Source organism: Otolemur garnettii, unplaced genomic scaffold, assembly GCF_000181295.1.
Source record: "Otolemur garnettii isolate 467f Iridium unplaced genomic scaffold, OtoGar3 scaffold00051, whole genome shotgun sequence".
Lineage (NCBI taxonomy): Eukaryota > Metazoa > Chordata > Mammalia > Primates > Galagidae > Otolemur > Otolemur garnettii.
The window spans coordinates 892,343-906,734 of NW_003852446.1; positions in this window are offsets into that span (position 1 = coordinate 892,343).

The following is a 14,392-nucleotide window of genomic DNA, read 5'->3' on the forward strand; positions in this document are numbered from 1 at the left end:
GGGGACTCTCAGTCATGAGACAGGCAGTTGGTAACAGGAGAAAGACACCAAGGTGCTGTTGTTTCGTGATATTACAAACCGGAGTCCTCTGGGAGGAGTCTGTTTATATTTTTACTGGACTCAAAAAGATACTACAGCTTCATTTTGGCAAGAAACAAGAAATAAATGGGCTTTATTTAAACCACAGCTGCAGTGCACATGTGTACAGATTAACAAAGCATGCTCCACAGCTACACTTTGCCAGAAATGCAGAAATAGCAAAATACAATTAAATCCCTATCCACACACAAATCAGCCTTGTCAGATCTTTAATTTATTGGTCAATCACTGGTTCAAGACCTAACAGCCCTTGGTCTTAGAGATGCATGAATGTCCCTGCATCCACCCGTATGTTAACACCTTACATTTGAGAAGAGCTCCACTGTTTATATAGCACTTAACAGGGTGGTTGTAAGAATAAAATGAGAAAAGGCACAAAGTAAAGTTCTCTCTTCTTCATCATCACCTGTATCATTATCAACATCAAAGTCATACACAACAATGTCTCCATTTCACACACATATTGGTCCTTTTCAAAATCATACTCCTAGTTCAAGTTTCATTAAAGCTTTCCTGATCCCTTCAACCTAATTATCGTTCATGGAGCTTTTGGAACGTGGTATTATGTAGTTACCTGCTTATTTCTTTGTGAGGATCTTTTATTTCTCTTCTGGAATAAAAAATGGAGGTTTGAGTAGATAGATGGATGGATGAGTAGACAGATGATCAGACTGAAGGATGGATGGATGGATGGATGGATGGATGGATAGACGGGTCTGTGGATAGATGGATGGGCTAGATGGAGAGAAGAGATAGATCTATAGAAAAGTATAAAGATAGGTAGAATAATATTACAGTTAAATATTTGTACTCTCTGAGTGGAGGGGACATGAGTAAAACTTAGCAAAATATTTCTCTTTCTTCCATCAGCCTATTCTGATTTATAGAACATCATCTAGACAGGAACTCGAGTCAGAAATTTGGTGTCATCCTAGCCTTCTTCATCTCTTCTCACACAATGTGGTTTCCACTGGTGTTCCTAGTCTACCTCTTTCACATCTGCCCCCTCCGCTCTACCTCAGTGGTACAGGCTTGGTTCACGACCTTATCCTTTTTCACTGGAATTAATGCCATCATCTCCTAACTAGACTCTCTAGCTCTAGCCTTATTCATTCCCTCATACGTACAAACCATCCCAACTGCGGAAATTGTGTCTCTACGACACAAATGAAATCATTTTACGCTTCCACACCTTGTTCTCTAGAAAGTCAGGCCCAAAGTCCTGGACGTGCCATTCCCACTCAAGTGATTCCTATCCTACATTCTCAGATTTAATAACATCATGAAAATAGCCTGAGCTGAGCTTCATTCAACATGCAGTAGGTTTCTGAATAAAGGAGATGAGAAGGAAAAGTGAAAGTTAAATTAGGCATCTGATGGATTATCAAGAAGTTGTTATGAACAGCTTTGTCACCTTACTGGGCTGCAAAGAATTCATTACTTTCTCATAATGATGCATTTAAGAAAATGCAATGTTTATGAAGCAGACACTGTGATGGGCTGGTGTATGAAAGTCAAAGTTAAGGTGTTAATCCAGTTCCCAGTTTAAGGAGAATATCACTTGCTGATGCAAAGACACATTTGTTTATGTACCGTTCTTCTTCCCTACTAGACTGTTGGAAAGGGGTCTTTATTTATCCCCGCATTCATATTGCCAGTGCGGTGTGACAGGCATTCTAATAATGATGCTCAGTGAATAGAAAAGTCAGGCCACATTTCTCTCATGTTGTGGCATCGTGCACAAGCCATCCAATTGAGCCCAAACATGGTGGCTATTCGGTAAAGATTTCGATAATGAGATCAGAAAGATCTTGTTTGCAATTGGAGCCAACACAGTCCTGATGACCATTTGACAGCCAAAAACTTCAGAGACAACTGTGCTAAGATGCTTCATAAATGGATCATGTCATACTAATATAAGCAGTTGGTGCTCTTAAATGAAGAGAAATTGTTTGAATTACAGTGATTGCCTCATTCCTGCAAATTCCCTCAGCAGCAACACAATCTGTTCACCCAAAAGGGGCTTTTGAAAAGCATCCCACATTGCAAGGCAATGCTTGATATGATGAATAAATTCTCTCGGCAACATCTGTTAAGGTACAGCTTCTACAAGGCGGAAATGATTTCTTTAACAGTAGTGAATTACATGAAAGTACTTCTCTGTTATCCAAATATTGTCTGACACTTGAAAACCTCATGGTCTCCTCATAGAATGTCAGGGAAAGGGAACAGGCCAGGGTTAACACCGGCGAAGTGCCAGACATTGGTGCTCAGAGCCCTTACTTCATTAGTGCTTAAATGCATTATTTCATTTAACCCTCATGATAACTACTTATAATTTCTTGAATGTGCAGTTCTCTTTCTTGCCTCTGTATTTGGCATACCTTCTTCATCTTCTTCTAGCAAAATGTGGCTGGTATTTGAAGACACAAATCAGGTGTCATCTCTCGCAGGAGCCCATCTCCAGCTCCTTCCAAGCGACTTGTCTCTGCTCCTTCTGCACCCTGTGCAAACCTCAGGTTCAATACCATCATGAGAAAAACAGCCTGAGCTGGGCCTCATTCAAGAGCTGAATAAAGGAGATGAAAAAGAAACACGCAGTTTTCCAAATCGTGTCTGTTTCTCTTAGTAGACTAGGAGATCCTTGCAGATAGGGTCAATGTATCACTGACAACCAAAACAGGAATTCTTCCTGAATTTGGGCTTGGAAATGTTTGTCAGGTGAACCTACATACCCACTCTGCACAGTCTTAGCCAGAAAGCACTTGTTCCCTTTCACAGAATTTGCATGCTCTGATGTTTAATTTTATGTGTCAGTTTGACTGGGCTATGGAATGCCGAGACATTTGACCGACCATTATTCTGGGTGTTTCTGAATGAAATTAACATTTAAATTGATAGACTGAGTAAAGCAAATTGCCCTTCCTAATGTCCGTGGGCCTCATCCAATTGGTTGAAGGCCTGAATAGAACAAAAAGGCTGAATAAGATGAAACACCTCCTGCCTGACTGCCTTCCAGCTGGGACATCATTTTTTCCCCTGCTTTCAGACTCACTGAAACGCTGGCATTTCCTGGGTCTTAAGCCCGCTGGCCTTCACACTAGAGCTCCACCATCAGCTCTCCTGGGTCTCTAGCTTACTGACTGCAGATCGTGGGACTTTTGAAGCTCCACAATTACATGAGCCAACCAATACCTGTGACAAATTCATCCATCTGTCTGTCTATTTACCTATCTCCTATCCATGCATGCATCCATCCATCCTATTGATCCTGTTTCTCTGGTGGACCCTAATATAGAAGACTTTTTATTAGGGTGCATTCTGTAAGAATACCCTTGATATTTTCTCAAAATTATAGATTATGAATTAGGCTCATTGACCAAAAAATTCTTCCCCAGATCTCTGGGCAAACAGTGTAAAAGTAGTTCTATGTAGAGAACGTCAAACAACTGGCTATCCTGGAAACACGTTGACTTCAGTGTCCATTCTCTCCATGACTCAGGCATTTGGATTCACATGACCAGGGCACCTAACAGGAGAAAGGAATCTTTCTTTCTATTCTCCAGCACATCTGAAGGTCTGTCGAGGAAGCGTCATATACAGATTTATAAACTGCCATGTAACCCAGAATTCTTAAGTTTTGCAGCAAATTGTGCTTTACACTTCACAGCACTACACAATACACAATTCCCAGTTTCACTGCATCAGCATTCATGAGAAGTCAGATAACAGTGTCACTCCATGCCTGTGAATGAGATTTCCAAAGAAAGTAATGGCTCGTCTTTCCTCCTTCGTTTACCTGCAAGGACTTACAGAGGGCTTCCAATTCCTTGACTTTTAAACCTGCACTGTTTTATATCCATCAGCTTGATACAGGCTGGCATCTCTTGGGAGACAAGAGGCTATTCATCATTAAGGATCCCCCTTCTCTTGAAATGATTCTCACCTTGCCATCCAATGTAATATATTGGCTTCATTTTTCTAACATCTCTCAACATACCTTGGCGTTGTTACCTGAGCCGGATTTTGTCATCGTTCCCTCACCTATTATCCATCAACATTTGCAAGTCAAATATAATTCGTAGACCTTTTCTCTCAATAAAATGAGGTAATATATGTGTATTAATCATGATCTGGCCCCCCAAACAGAAACCATTCCAGGTATTTTGAGCAGGAAAGGATTTATCGTAGGGAATTCCAGGCTTATACAACTCCTGGAAAGGTTGAAGGAAAGAAAGGCAAGGACATTGATCCGAAAGTACAGAAGCACAGGAATTGCCGCTTATGGCCTCAGAGGCTTGCGATGAAGTGGGCAGTTTTCAGGGGTGCATCTGCAGCCCCTGTCATCTGCCTCCCATCACCACTGGAAGATAATAGCCTTCCAAATGATGCCGTCATTAACAGAATGAAACGGCAACCCTGATGACAGGCATCTGGGAGACATGCTTTCACTCTTTTAGCACTTGTAGTACAGGTGAGCTCTTAGAAGGTCTGGATGCAACTTACTATCCACAGAGGGTATTTAGTCGGGTATGTGAACAAGCTCGGTAAATCTCTAATGTGCCAAGATTGCAGAGCCAAGAGCTCACTCAGCACTGGTAATGACAAGATCCAAGCAAAAGCTTTTGGCAGTAGCAATGAAGTAGGAATGAGTGAGAAGAATGGGGCATGGAAGAAAGAAAAGCCAATCTCAGGGCACATTACCAAAGGTCGCCGCTGTGCTAAATGGAAGCTCCATTCCACCAGAGAAGCCGAAAAACTGACTAAAGATAGAAGCTTGAAGACTAGTTCCTGGGGGAACTTCCCTCATATTTCTGGTCTGTGCTTAATACAAGGGCCTAGTGAGCTTCCAATGTTTCAGAAGAGACTTTGCAGCAGAATGCCAAAAGCTGGGCACTTGTGGAGTAGGGGGAGCTTCTAAGTGCCAGCTGGGTCTAGATTTGAAAGGAACTGTCCATCTCAGCTACAGCTAAAATCAGAAGTATAATGCAGGTATCTTAGCCATCTTCCTTAAGGGATTGGGTAAGAGATTCCCTTACCTGGAACTTCATCATGGTTTTCTGCTTGAAAGAATGGTCACCTCCACTCCCTCATCTATTATTTGTTTTCGGTACACCACGATCAAGTTTTAGACACTCAGTGAAACTGAGTTGCTGCTTGATTATTGTACTGTGGATAGCCAAATAGGATGGCCACTTTTCAGTTCTTATGTTTGGAAGTTATTGGTACACAGGTGGCATTTATATCATGGGGCTAGATAAGACTTACTGGGGCTTTATGGATCACAACACACATGGGGCAACTGCTTACGTGGACAGAGGTAGAGGACAGCGTAGGTGGTGACCAAAGGGATCCTCTACATGCCTGTCTGAGCCCCAGCACCTGTTCTTCCAACCTACAAAATGACCTGAGAAGCCATTCTGCTGTGTCTTGAGTACTTTCTGTTTCTCAGAACCTCTGATTACTTTGCTTAGAAATATCTTGGGCTTTCATTAACAAATACCAGAGCAGGAATAGGTAGCATACAACAGACCGCAAGATGGCAAGATAAATGGGCCATGGATGGTGTTGAGGGAAAGGTCACCACAAGATGTGATGAAGGACAGCCACTCATTACAAGTTCACCCTACTTCTCAATCCCCTGCAGGACTCGTCTGAGTACCCTTTCCATCTCCCATGATTCCATGAAGCTGTGCATTCTTATTTTTCTCCCATTCATTTGTATTATTCCTGCAGGGCCTTTCCTTTGCATAGGGCAAGCCAGAGCATCTAACTATGAGTCAGAATTGGAATCTTATTTGAAACCCTTGTTATCATGCCTCTGGTCCACTACATGAGTTACAACTGCGCTCAAGTTCTTTATTTAAACAGGTACTAAAAACAGTATTAACTAGGAAGAAGAAAAAAAGACATATATTAGTACATACAGTATACTATGAATGATACCTAGTAGATCAATATTAATGGATAAGATACTGATAGTTTAGTATAGGATTTATGGAACAAAGGAACTACACATGTGGGTGCTTTTCTGGGTCATGCCGGAGCCTTGCAGTAACCCTCCCTGATCTTGGCTGTCCCTTGGCTGTCACAAGAAAGATAAAATCAGGAAAGAAATGAGTAATTTACATGAAACAGTCTGCATTACAGAGCAGAGTTGTGTCCGGAAAGTGTGTCAGAAAAGACACAATGGTATGCCTTTTCCTCCCACCTTTACCCGGCCACTTCTTCTCCTCTGTCAAGACCTTCATTTCTGCAGACCTGACCCGCCCAGGCAGTTATGCACAGCATCCTCCTCAGCAGGGCTCCTGGCTCTCAGCACCACTCCCATCCCAGGCCGAATAGCGGTTTGTAGTGCTCCTGAGCACTGGAGGCTGCTCAGCAGCAGCCCTGGCCTCTCCCCACTAGATCCCCATAGCGCTCCCTAGTTGTGACAACTGAAAATATTCCTGGACATTATCAAATGTCCCCTGAGAAGGGACCGAAGAGATCCCAGTTGAGGACCACTGCAAGTGGTGGAAAAGTCAGCAACCGGAAGAGAACCCGGAACATTCTACTTCATTGCACAGGGTGGAGAAAGGGGGGCATGGTTAAATGTCGGTTGTTGGCATCAAATTTAGATTATTGTCAGATGAGGTTACAGCCCAAATCCATAACCACAATGGAACCCGGGGGCACATATTTCTCAGCACGGGGGCGGGGTCCCCCCCCAAAAAGAGCCGGTCCCCCCCCTTTTTTTTTTACTTACATAGGGCCTTCAGCCAAATGCAAAATAGTCTAGCACTATACATAGGTCACCTGAGAGGGAAAAAATCAGCTTTGGTGCCATTTCTCTGCTGTGCTCACACACCTCCTTAAGCTTCCATTCTCTCCTCAGCAATAACAGGCCCATTCCAGTCCATTCTTGACCTGCTAATGGGGTGCATTTTCCTGTTTACCTGCTTCTGTGTTGCCTGGGGCCTCTTTGGGAATGCTCCCTGATTGCTCTCCAATCATTTCCCACCCCTTTCAAGAACATTAGGTATTAATTCAAGCTTGTCAAATCTTATATGATATATTCCATTCAGGAGCTAATACCTCATCAACCTTACCTGGCACTGGAAAATTCAATTTCTCAAGATACCAGCTGTTATCCTAGAGACCTTGCATATCTGTTTGGAACAGCTAATAGAAAATGTTCTTGCTGAGCTTTTTTTTTTTTTTTGCAGCTGGTAAAAGTCTATGAATTAAATGTGAAGTATACCTTAATGATTCTTCTAAAATAAATGAAAAGAATACATTTATGATATAGTAATATAACTGCTTCTTTATTAGCACCCTAAATAAACACAAATAAAATAACACTATAATACATATAGAACGTTAGAAGACTTTTAAAAGACATTTTTGTGTGAAGGCTGTTGTTGCTTATTTTCAAAAAGAACATTAAACCATGGAGGCACGTCATGTTGAATATCTAATCAACATCAATTTTTTGTTTCGATGGTTTCGAGTATCAAAAACTCATCTATAGAGACACATTACTGGGAATGGAATTAGAACTTCCACAGCTCATTTTACAAGGCAAATATTATCTCTTAAAGGCATCAGGTGGCTCCAGGTCTGTGTTAAACGCTAGTTGGGAAAATAGTTAATTTCATCATTTGATCTAAACATAGGAAGACCGTGGTCATGTGCAATCTATCTGCCAGCAGGTTAAAAACCTAAGTAATCTCAAAGAAATTATGATCATCAAAGATAGTTCAGAATATTTGCAACAACTATAATCTGATATAAAAATCTCTGGGATACCTATGGGTGGCAGAATTACAAGTACTGCTCGTACTATTCCAGTTGCCTATATTCCTAATGGATGGAAATGTTCAATTTCAGTTACATATTAATCAAAGTAAGCGTTTTTGCGATTGAAATTTACAGGCCTCCTGAATTCTGTCCATAGATACCCAGGTTAAGAGCCCCCGTTCTAATTAGAACTGACATATTCCATGGCAACATGAAGGGAAAAGCAAGATAGAGTTGGGCAATGTTCGGAAGACGATGAGATTCAGATTTCCATCTAGCATCTGCTCCTTACATCTTGGAGATCATCTACTAAATTTCCCCATCATTCATTCAGTCTTGATCTCAGAGAGCCCTCTGCTTTTCTCTGAATAGGTCCCGCCTCAGGGCCTTTGCACTTGCTGATCTCCCTGCCTGAAGACAAAAGCTGCCTTAGATTTCTGCATAGCTGGTTCTGTTACCACCTTGAAATGTACAAGTTTTTTTTAGAATTGCAATTTAGAATTTAGAATTGTTATCTAGAAGTGCAATCTGTGCTGTGAGAGTTAATTCCAGCACACCTAGAATGGGCCTAAGTTACTCTGTTGAAATAAGAAATGCAATTGTATGGCACTGATCCCTGGCCAAGGCATGAAGCCTATTGATTAATAGTACTGCCATGCAACCATGGGCATGAGTAGTTTGGGGATGTTTATACCAGCTTGTCAGACTTGTTTATTGATAACAGTAACACTGATGATCTACTCCTGGTCAGGGTAAGGCCCTCGGAGGTCTCTGCTACAAAAGCTGCTTACATAACAGGAATATGCATATGTCACCAGCAAAATACAAAGAAACTTCCAGCCAAAACTCCACTATGAGTTCCCAGATTCTACAAGATATGTGTACACGTCTATGGCTCCTGACCAGAAAGCAGAAGGGTGTCCTGCCAGAGCCCTTACAGGAAGAGAACAAGAGAGCTCCACCCTTGACATACCAAAGTAGTCTTTGGTGTGACGTCTAGCCTTACTCTAATGCTCTTTCTCCATTGTAACCCTTTTCTAGTAATAAACTCCAGATATTTGAGCATTGCCATTTAGGGCCCCGTGAATCTTCCTTAGCAATCAAATTTTGGTTCACTGCCTCCTGTTTTAGTGCATAATCCCTACCTGCAGTGCTCCCTCCTCATCTCTGGGTTACTGACCTCCATGGCACTTCCCACCATCTGACATGGTATTTATTTTACTCATTTATGTGGTTCATCGTGTTACATATATTTTTGTTGATTATTTTTTTTTATTGTCCTCCCACTGGGAGACTCCATGAGAGCAGGGTTGCCGCCTTCATTTATTTTTCTACTGTACCTTATCCATTGTCAGACATCCTGCAAGTATTCGATGAATAAATGAATGCAAGAACGAGAATAGAAAAATCACTTCAAGTTCAAGGCTGTTTGGGCCCAGCTCTGAGGCTGAAAATCAATACACAGAAGCTGAGAAAGATGGACAATGATAAAGAGTGTGTTCGCCTGTTCAGTATGCGCAAGTCAGTTATCATAAAGGACAGAGATGTTAACTGACAGTCAGCTGCGATCGGAATTGATGCACCTAATTTACATTGACTCAAAGACCAAAAACTGATGTCCATGAAAAGCCGCAAATGTCTAAGAGCTTCTCCCTCTCTGACAGCTATTTCAGCCTCTAAAGGCAATCAGCATCACCCAGGTATGGCATTGCTGTTAGGTTCCCTAATACTTTCAGATGGTTTGGGGTTTTTCTTCCAGGGACTTTGCTTGAGGGGTGGGAGAACACCATGGCTGGCAGCTGGCGAGCACCATGGGGGTTGTCAGCCGGGGACATTAGCAGTGCAAAGTTTGGGGATCTCAAAGTTTGACGGTGAGCCGCTTCAATGGACCACGGTTACACACATTTGGCATCTTATCACTGGAAACATTGATCTGTCAATGCCCCCATCTGGACTGCTGGTCTGGAAAATACAGCTTAACTTTGCTGCCCAGCTGAATAATAACCGAGTCCTTCCCTGCTCTAAAGCAGTGTTTCCAAAGCTTTACCTGCACCAGAATCATGGAAGGAATTTTTTTTTAATTTAAGCTCTGTCCCTCATCTTTACTCCCCACCCTGACTGGTATTGTAATCACCAGGTCTGAGGTAGGGTCTGGGGAATCAGTCCTTTTTGAATTTCTGTGTGAGTTTACGGTTTGGGAACATCTGCTATGAATTGTATTAAAAAGGATTAGTGAATTCAGAAGCGATTAGTGATTTCAAGGAGGAAATTATATTCGTTTCTTTTGAATTCGAAGGAAAAATCCCAGTTTTAAATGTCAAAGCAGCAAAATCCCTTCAGAGGAGACTGTGCAGTTTGCTGCAGGCTTGGTGAGCTTGCTGCAATCTCGTCTCTGTCTTCCACTTGCTCTAGTATTTCAGCTTCCACAGGAAGAGTAGAGAAGACGAGCGGCAAAATACACAACCCTGTGTGTTTGCTCTTGCGTTGGTTAGGAAGAAGCTGGTGCCTGGTTCTTATTCATAAATTGGTAGGAAGGAAGAAAAAGGCAAGAATGGCCAATCATTGGCTCGAGGGTGAAACAGCCAATAATTGGAACAACTGGGGATAGAAGAAGTAAGCCCTTTCCCTCCATGTGCCACACCCCCTCCCCCAGCACAAAGTTCTTTCCACAGTTCTCTACAGCCATAATGAAAAGTTGAAATCGTAGGTAGTTGGACGCAGGTTACCTAGATTGACCAAAGAGATTCTCATCCAATTAAACAGCCTCCTCCTCAGCTTGTGTTTAAGCCACAAAGGTGAGCCACAGTCAAAAGGGGCATCATCAAAACGTCTCCCTAAACTGTCCCCACAAGCTTCTATTCTTCTGAAGCAGTTGACAGTAGCCTGGCTCATCGGAGACGGTCTAACTATCCCTAGAAGGGAGTCATGGCTGGAGCCAGCTGGTACTGGCTTCTGAAAGCTGACTGTGCCAATTTGCTTCCAGATTTTACATTCGATGATGTCATGTCTGTAGCTTGAAATTGGCTATTGTAGACATATTTACACCACAGAACACGGAAAACGCTACAAATCAAATGCCTGTCATTTTTTTCCTGGGGTTTTAGATGTTAAACATTTTACCAGCACACCTTTATTCAAAGGCCATTGTCCAAAATGTCCTTACATTGCGTCCTCTAGTCCGATAAAGTATGTGATAAAGTGGCTTCTTTATACTGACAGCAGACAGCTATAAAATATTGTCCTGCTAATCACATGGGGGGAAACAAGCCTCCTTACTAATTTCTGAGTCATTCTTTTTATGACTAATAAACTAATTCAGAGAAGCTCATTATCCTATGACTCCTTACTTAAAGAGGACCTTCGCTCACTCTGACATGCCTAAGAAGAGGAAAGTTTACCAAAAAAAAAAAAAAAAAAAAAAAAGCTATTTGTTTTGATGACCTCTTCCATCGTGGTACGGTTGGAAGCCTTTTGTCAAGCTCAAGTTTTTCTTTCCCCTAAATTATCTGTCTCCAGCCCTGACCTAGAATGGAAATCACATGAGACACAGAAATTCACAGCCCAAGGAAAACGATCTGCCAGCTTCATTTAACAACCAATTTGGCATCCCCACCACTGGTGGGATCCACAGTAGAACAGCTGCCTTCAATCCACAGGTTATTGAACTAAGGACGGAGAACTGCTTATTCATTAATCACAGGGGAAGGTGTCATCACCGGGCAAGGGAGAGAGAGCAGGCTTAAAACCTTGGAACTGAGGCATGAGAATTGCCACTGGTCAGAGTCTTTCCAATCCCTGTAGTGTCTTCCCTGTGGCTGGGACTGGTGCAAATGTTTGGGTTTTTTCCCCTCTTCTGCTTCTAAATCCCCAAACAGCAGAGTACGTTTTTACTAAACCCAACGAACATAGGAAGCGATTGGATCACAAGAACTTAGCGAACCAAAGGGCACAACAGAGACTGTTTTCGTCACTGACTGTTGCTTAGCTAGGGCTGTGGAGAAAATTAAAAAAAAAAAAATCTTCATCACCAGCAGTTAGACATGTCCAGAACAAAACTGAGACAGCCAGACTTGAAGTACATTTCTTTCAACACCACTGTTAATGTTGGAAGTCTTTTGTCAGGCTGAAGTTTTTCACATTGGTTGGAAAATGAAGGGAGGAAAACAACTAAGGTGATGCTCCAGTTAATAAAAATCTTCCCCCAAACCATTTTCACCTCGACTGATCGCTCTCAGCTTTGTCTGAGAGAATCCCGACACTATCCCTGGGTGGCAAATGCCTCCAGTGACCCTTGCTATTCCAGGGTCAGTCCTTTCTATTAAGACTAGAAAAGAATATCTGTGGTCGACTGTGTGCAGCTGGCCTTCTGTTTCCATGAGTTCCTCATCCGAGGCTTTAACCGACTACAGATCAAAAGTATTCAGAAAAACAATGATAAAAACGAATAATACAACAATAAAAATCATAGAGATTAAAACCAATACAGAATACAACGATTTCCCTAGCACTTACATTGTATTAGATGTTAGAGATGATATAAAGTATAAGGGAGGATGTGCATAGGTTAGATGCAAATACTGTGCCATCTTATACCATGGACTTGAGCACCAATGGATTGTGGTATCCAGTGTGGGGTGGGGTCTAGAAGCTGAGGATACCTAGGGAGGATAGTACTCACTGACTCTGTTTCACTTAGGTTCATGCCACCAATGGTCTTCCCAAGAGTAAAGACTGATTTGCATTTTTGCTGCTTCCACCATGTTCTTGTCTCCTTATGACAAAGGCCATGAAAAATCCTACTGGCCTGGGAAGCACACTGCACCTGAAATCCTGGCGAGAAAAGCCAATGGACCCACTTGTCACCAAGAATCAGGCACTGTGCACACTCTTAGTAATTGTTTGGTTCCAAACAATAGAAACTACTCAGTCGTCGAGTACAAGATAAAGATCTCATGGGAGAGGAAGCTGTATAGGTTCTTGGTTCCAGAAAAAGAAGGATAAAGAAGATAGTTTCAGGGAGCTTGACAATACACATACGTGAAAATTTATTCTGGTGTCCCACCGTTCACTTCACTCAGGTGCCCATTCTCTGAGTCTTTGTAGTTTGATTCGAATTTTCCAGGGAAAGAGTGTGAGTGATCACTGGGTAAGCCTGTAAGATTCACTACTCTGAAAACGCTTCCCATGCCTGTCTCATTAGGTCAGTGGTTCTCAACCTTCCTAATGCTGCGACCCTAGAACTGTATTAAAGGGTCGCAGCATTAGGAAGGTTGAGAACCAGTGCTTTAGGTAGTAGGCAAAGTCTTGTAGGGTAGTTTGCTGTTCTCAAGGCTAAAAGTAAGGAACATGATGAGGTAGGACAGGAAATTGATCACGGAAGGCAGATCCACTAGCATCTTTACCCCAACAAACCACAGACTAGTGTCATACTCTTCGGTTTATCATTTAAATGAATGCTGATACGGATTTGCATACTATTAAAAATATTCCTCTGTAGTAGGCTGGCTTAGGCTTAAAAGAAAAAAATATGTCCGTATACAAAGCTAACACAGAGAGCCATTCTGTTACGTCATCCATCCAATGAATTGATTCATTGTGAAAAAAAAGATTAGTTGAGTCAAACAGCTGATCTGGTGACCTAGAGCAGACCCAGACCAAAAGGAACAGAGGATTTGATATTTGTGTGGCAAGAAAATTTATTGTGATATTAATTGCACTTACTCCTCACTGTGAGGTTAATGCTTTTGCTTTTCATTGCTAATTCTAGATCAGAGATCAGATAAATATTTTCTGTGGAGGATCAGATAGCAAATAATTTAGGTTTTTCAGGCCATCAGGTCTCTATCATAACTACTCAACTCTGCTTTGGTGCTAAAGTAGCCACAGACAATATGTAAATAAATGAGGTATAGCTGAGCACCAATAAAGTTTTACTTACAAAAACAGGCACTAAGGGTGGCACCTGTGGCTCAAAAGGGTAGGGCACCGGCCCCATATGCAGGTGGTGGTGGGTTCAAACCCAGCCCCGCCCAAAAAACTGCAAAAAAAAAGGCACCAAAATAGAGTTGGTCTTCTAGCCATTGTTTGCCAACCTCTGTTTCAGATCATTTCCATTCCTCCCCGCTCAGATCCTCTGCGTCTCTTAAATGCATGCCATCAGAGAATACAATCCCCCGACCCTCCTCATGGTGGTCAACAAGAAATGCCTTTTTTTAACCTGGCTCTCCATCTCTCTCTTAATCTTAATCCACTCATGAGAATTCACTCTTCATTCTAGCATCTCTGTCCCTTGACATCTTCACTTCCAATGATCTTTTCCTCTATACCAGTGAATCTACCCACTCTCAGGCGGCACCTGGGGCTGAAAGGAGTAGGGCGCCGGCCCCATAGGCTGGAGGTGGTGGCTTCAAACCCAGCCCTGGCCAAAAACTGCCAAAAAAAAAAAAAAATCTACCCACTTGCTCCTAAAGTGTCATCTCCAATAATCAATCTAACTCTAAAATCCTGATTT